Source organism: Eulemur rufifrons, chromosome 10 (assembly GCF_041146395.1).
Source record: "Eulemur rufifrons isolate Redbay chromosome 10, OSU_ERuf_1, whole genome shotgun sequence".
Classification (NCBI taxonomy): Eukaryota; Metazoa; Chordata; class Mammalia; order Primates; family Lemuridae; genus Eulemur; species Eulemur rufifrons.
This window is the reverse complement of record NC_090992.1, coordinates 1,250,000-1,255,999: the sequence shown is the minus strand read 5'-3', so window position 1 is coordinate 1,255,999 and position 6,000 is coordinate 1,250,000.

The following is a 6,000-nucleotide window of genomic DNA, read 5'->3' as shown; positions in this document are numbered from 1 at the left end:
CCTCCAAGGGGCCCGGGACACTGCTGGCACCAGTGCCCTCCTGTTCCTCCACACTCCTCTGTCTGTTCGTCCGGTTGTTCATTCGTTCAATCAGCAAATACTCACTGAGCAGTTGCCACACCGAGGCACTGTTGTCAGCGTCGGCAGCAGGGCAGGAGCAGGCCCTGCTCTGGCAGCATCGTGGTGTCAGGCAGCAAACACACAAAACGGCTCTCACTTTTGGCAAGTGCTATCAAGGGAAGGACGGCAAAGGCAGAGGCAAAGCCATCCAGCGTCAGGACACTAGTCAGGCCGCCTGGGTTTGGGTTCTGCCTGACTCCCTCCACACTGGGCAAGTTCAGCAAGCTTTTTAGGGCTCAGCCTCCTTTTCTATAAATTGGAAGTGATAATCGAATGTACTGAACAGAGTTGACTGGGGATTTGTTCTTTCAAAAAGTATTTATTGAGCATCTCTGTGTGCCAGGCACTAAGGATTACTAGTGAAGATGACAGGTGAGTCCCTGCACTCCACGTGCTTACGTCACAGTGAAGGAAGAGTCACTGGACAAGCAAAGGCCATTTCTGACAGTGACAAGGGCCAGGGACTGATGTGATGGAGGGAGATTCGGGAGGTGCTAGGGAGCAGGTGCCACCTTACATTAATATGTCTGAAGAGGTGACATTTGAGAGCTAAATGGCAGAAAGGAGCCAGCTATAGGAGAGGCTGGGGGCGGGCGGGAGAGCGAGTGTGAGCGTGCAGTAGTGGGAACGGCAGGAAGACAGAGACGCTGGAGCGCACTAGTGACGGGGGTCGGAGATGAGGCTGGCGAGGGAAGGGGGGGCTGTGCAGGCCCAAAAGAGGACTTTGCATGTCATTCGAGTAATGGGAAGTCACTGAAGGTTTAAAGCAGAGGAGGGACATTATCTGACTCATGTTCTTAAAAGATCTCTTGCTTTTATGCAGACACAGCCGAGAGTGTTCATGTTTAATCGGGAAACAAGCTGGGATGCTACTGCCCTAGTCAGTGGCTGTCACTGGGGCGCACAGCTCTACGGGGCGGGATGGGCTGGAGGCGAAGGCTGCTCTCACTGCGCAGGGCTTTGCAGCGGGCGCCTGATCTCTGTCTTCTCCCACTTCCATGCGGCTTCTTCTCTCTCCTTCGAATCCAGATCCAAATCCCACTCTCTATAGGCAAAGTCTTCCTTCCCCCATCTGTATTCCACTTTCTCTGCAAGTCGTGGGAACTCCTCGCACCTGGGATCCCTGCCGCCTTTCCCCACCCTGCTGCCTCGTGGCCCCGGCGCTGTCGCTGTCGCACGCAACTCAGATGCCAGCGGGGCTCGCTCAGGCTCCTGAGCCCTGGACGTCAGGCTCAAACGCTACCTGCCCACGTGCGGGTGTCGGCCAGCGCGTGACTACTTGGGTCCCTGCTGCGCCTGCGTGGTTAGCTCCGCGCGGCCCATCGGGACGTCCCGCGAGCGCCGCACCCCGCAGCCGGCAGCCTGGGCCCGATTCCCGTCCCCGCAGCCACGCTGACCACCCAGCCCGCTCTCCTGCCGCACACGCGGCCGGGACCCGAGCTCGAGGGCGCCAGTCCCGGGGCCCCGCCGCCGTGCTGGGGTCTCCCCTTCCGCCCCTTTCCCTTCTCCCCGTGTCTCGCCAGCTCTCCCTGTCCCCTCACCCAGTTCCAGTTCATTCCTCACAGACGGCAGTTTCTGGGGCCCGAAGGTGACAGTTGGCTGCTCACACGGGACCTGAGCCTGCAGCCCCCCAGCCCCCCAGCCCCCCAGCCCCCCAGCGGCGGGTCCGGGTGTTCCCAGGAACGTTCCCGCTCGCGCGGGAGGCCGGGGCCGCAAGGCTGCCCGTGGCTGCCCCGCACACGGCGGTTCCGAAGTCTAAGCGCTTAAGACATGTCAGGAAAGCACCCGAAGCCCGTACGACACCGAGCCCGGGCTGAGGGAAGCCAGGCCCCGCGCACCGTCCCCAGGGCAGGCGAGTTCTGGGCCGGGGACGCGCCCCAGCACCGCCCTCTGGTGGCCGGCGGGGGTCACTTCTGAGACCGCCCGGTCCTCGACTCGCGGCGAAGCGCCCGAGCGCCGCGCTCCCGTCCGCCCGCCCAGCCGCCCGCCGGGCACCCGGCACCGGGCACCGGGCACCGGGCACCGGGTTCGGGCCGAGCCCTTGGGCCCAGCCCCGCCTCCCGCGCAGGGGCCACTCGGCCCCTGGGACTGTCCCGCCGATGCCAGCAGCTGCCCGAGTCCAGTCACGGGAGGAAGGGCCCTGCGCTCGGACGGCAGCGGAGCTGGGGGTCCCCACCGCGGCCTCAGGTCCTCGGGACCCTCCGTGCCTCGCCGCTCCCGCTCCGCCCTCGGCGTCGGGCCCCGCGGGCGGCACGGGCGGACCCGGACTCGGGGCCCACTGGCTCCGCTGGGGCCGGATTCACTGACAGAATGTCCCTTTCTATGGCCTCATCCCTCAGACCCGCACGGTGCGGCTTCCGTGACGCCGGAGGAGCGTGACGCGGGCTCGTGCCCAGCGCTGCTCGCCGCCGCCGGCTGCTCCTCCGGCCCCCAGGGGGCAGCACGCGGTGGCCTTTTCACAGGTTCCCTGCCCCGCTGCCAGCCCCCACTGTTACTCCACTCTAGCCTTTGTCCCCCGCGTCCGCCCCTGTGGTCAGAGCACTGCGCCAGGAGCCACTCAGCTCCCGCGTCGCTCACGGCCGTCCGGGAGCTGAAGTGGGCTCGCCCCGGGCCCCAGCGTGTGGGTGGGACGGAAAAGTGCCCAACCTGCCCAACCTGCCCAGCCTGCCCAGCCTGCCCAGCCTCGCTTAAGACTCTGGTGTCCAGACCCAGAGTTGCAGTTTGTTCTTTTCTTTTTTCAGTATCAAAAGTGTTACATGCGTGACATAAAAAAATGCATACATATACATTCATAAAGGTATAACTAAGTCCTCCCAGAAGTCAGCTGGGGATCTGCTGTTACCGTATAGACTCGATTCACTCACTCCTCACACCGCCCGGCCAGGTGCGCACTTTGATGACCACGTTTCACAGGTGAGGAAAGTGAGAATCAGAGAGGCCAAGTAACTTGCCCAGGGTCACAGGCTTGTGAACGGTAGGCTGGGGGTACAGGCAGGCTGGGGGTACAGGCAGGCTGGGGGTACAGGCAGGCTGCGGTACAGGCAGGCTGCGGTACAGGCAGGCTGCGGTACAGGCAGGCTGCGGTACAGCGTGAGGACAGAAGATTAAGTGCCTGGAGTTATAGTTAGTCAGACAGAATGAACAGTATTTGGTAGCACGACAAAGTGACTATAGTCAACAATAAGCTAGAGTACACTTTAAAATACCTAAAAGAATGGAATTAGAATGTTCCTAACACAAAGAAATGATAAATGCCTGCGGTGATGGACACCCCAATTACTCTGATTTGATTAATTCACATTGCATGCCTGTATCAAAACATCACATGTACCCTATAAAGATATACAACTATTATGTACCCATAACAATTAAAAATACAATTGTGAACGAAAATAAAATTTTAAGACTCACCCCCACACCAGCTGACTGAATGGACCCCCTAGTGGCCAAAGGAATATCCTAAAACTAAATTGCCTTCCAGGAGGAGGGAGGTCACACAGGCCTCATCATGCCCCTCCTCTTCTTGGGGACATCCTTTGTAACCCATTAACAAGCCTAAGGGTATGCAAGACAAACCTACAGGCCCTCAATTTACACAACAAATCTATGTCCGGTGGCTTGTCTCTGATAAACAGCAACTATGTTAAAATATTCCAAGCCTTTAGACAAAGCTTCATGTCTTTAACCAATTACAAGCCAAAGAATTTTTAAACCCACCTATAACCTGTAAGCCCCACTCCCCCACCCCCGCTTCGAGATGGCCCACCTTTTGGGGCCAAACCAATGTATGCCTCCCACGTATTGATTTATGACTTTACCTGTAACCCCTGTCTCCCTGGAATGTATAAAACCAAACCGTAACCCAGCCACAGCGAGTCCACTTGCTCAAGTCCTCTTGGGCGTGGCTCCGGGTCATGATCCTCAAATTTGACTCAGAATAAATCTCTTTAAAATTATTTTACAGAGTTTGGCTTTTTTCCGTTGACACAATTAAAAACTAAAAACCCCCAAAACTAGAGATGATGCTGACCTGGACAAGGGTGGGAGAGATGGAGAGAATGACAGAATCGAGAGATCTTTAGGAGCTGAACTCAAGAGGACTCACTGAGAATTCCTAGAAAACTCCGTGGTTTCTGGCCTAGGTACCAAAAAAAAATTAAGTGCTTGAAGAGCATTCTGAAAAAAAGCAAAGTTTCCTAAAATGCTTGGCTTTAATGAGCTGACCTTGTGATTTCTGTCACTCAGGCTGTGGACGCAAAAGTTAAAAAATGCCAGCTGTAAGCAGCCACAGGGGGATTTCTGAGATGGGCCCTGCTTTGGGCCCTCACAGCTCCTGTTCTTGAAACTCTAGGTTAGTTTCCTTGTCAACGGATTCTGTGTTCCTTGAGGGAAGCCATTGTGTTTCATCTTTCAGCTTTCCTGAGGTATAACTAACATATGATAAGCTGGACATAAAGTGTACAGTTCAGTAAGTTTAGAACTTGTATACACCTGTGAAACCATCACCACAATCCAAATAGTGAACAGATCAATCACCCCAGAAAGTTTCCTTTTGCCTTTGAGCAATCCCTTCCTCCCAGGCAATCACTGACCTGTTTTTTGTTACCATAGATTAGTTGGCATTTTCTAGAATTTTATAAAAATGGGATCATACTCAGCCTGGCTTCCTTGGCTCGGTATAATTATTTTGAGATTTTTCCATATTATCGTATGTATCAAAAGTTTATTCCTGGTTTGGTTAATTTTATTTTTAAATTAACATACAGTAAAAATAGTTTTTTGTTAGACAGTTCTACAAATTTTAACTCATATAGATTTGTGTAACCATGACAATAATCAGGATATAAAACTGTCTCCTGCTACCTCTTTGTCATCCTGCCTCCCTCTACTCTGTACCCCTCCTGACCTGTTCTCCAGTAATACAGTTTTGGCTTTCCAGGAATGTCATCTGAATCAGACTTGCTTCTTTTATGCATCGTAGCAACTTGGAAATTCAGGCAAATTGTTTCTTCTTTTGCTGACTTGTATTCCGTTGCATGGATGCATTACAACTTGTTTATCCATTCGTTGAACATTGGGTTGCTCCCAGTATCTACCAAGTAGGAAGAGAGCTGCTAGAAACATTGTGTACAGGTATTTGTGTGAACACAGGTATTTATTTCTCTAGGATAAACACCTAGGAGTAGGACTGTTGGATCACATAGTAAGTGTATGTTTATAAGAAACTGCTAAATTGTTTTTTAAATGTGACTGCCATTTTGTATTTTCATAGGCAATGCATGAGAGCTCTGGTTGTTCCATATGCTCCTGAGCACTTGGCCTTGCCAATGTTTTTAATTTTAACCATTCTAATAGTTGTGTAGTGGTATCACATCATAGTTTTCATTCGTATTTACTCAATATCTAATGATATTACAACATTTGCATTTAATGTAACTGTTGATGTATTATGGCTTCAGTCTGCTATTTTATTTGTTTTCTTGTTTTTCATTTCTTTTTTTTCTTTTTCCTATCTGCCTGTGGGTTATTTAAACATTGGTTATTCATATATCTTCTTTGATAAAATGACTTTTCAAACATTTGGCACACTTTAAAATTGGGTCATTTTTCTCATTATTGCATTGTAAATATTTTTTAATATATTTTAGATATGAGTCCTTTATCCATTATAGGATTTGCGAATATTTTCTCCCAGTCTGTGGCTTGACTTTTCATTTTCTTGATGGTGTCTTTTTTTTTTTTTTTTTTTAATTGACACAGAGTCTCACTCTGTTGCCCAGGCTAGAGTGCCGTGGTATCAGCCTAGCTCACAGCAACCTCAAACTCCAGGGCTCAAGCAATTCTCCTGCCTCAGCCTCTGGGGTAGCTGAGACTACAGGC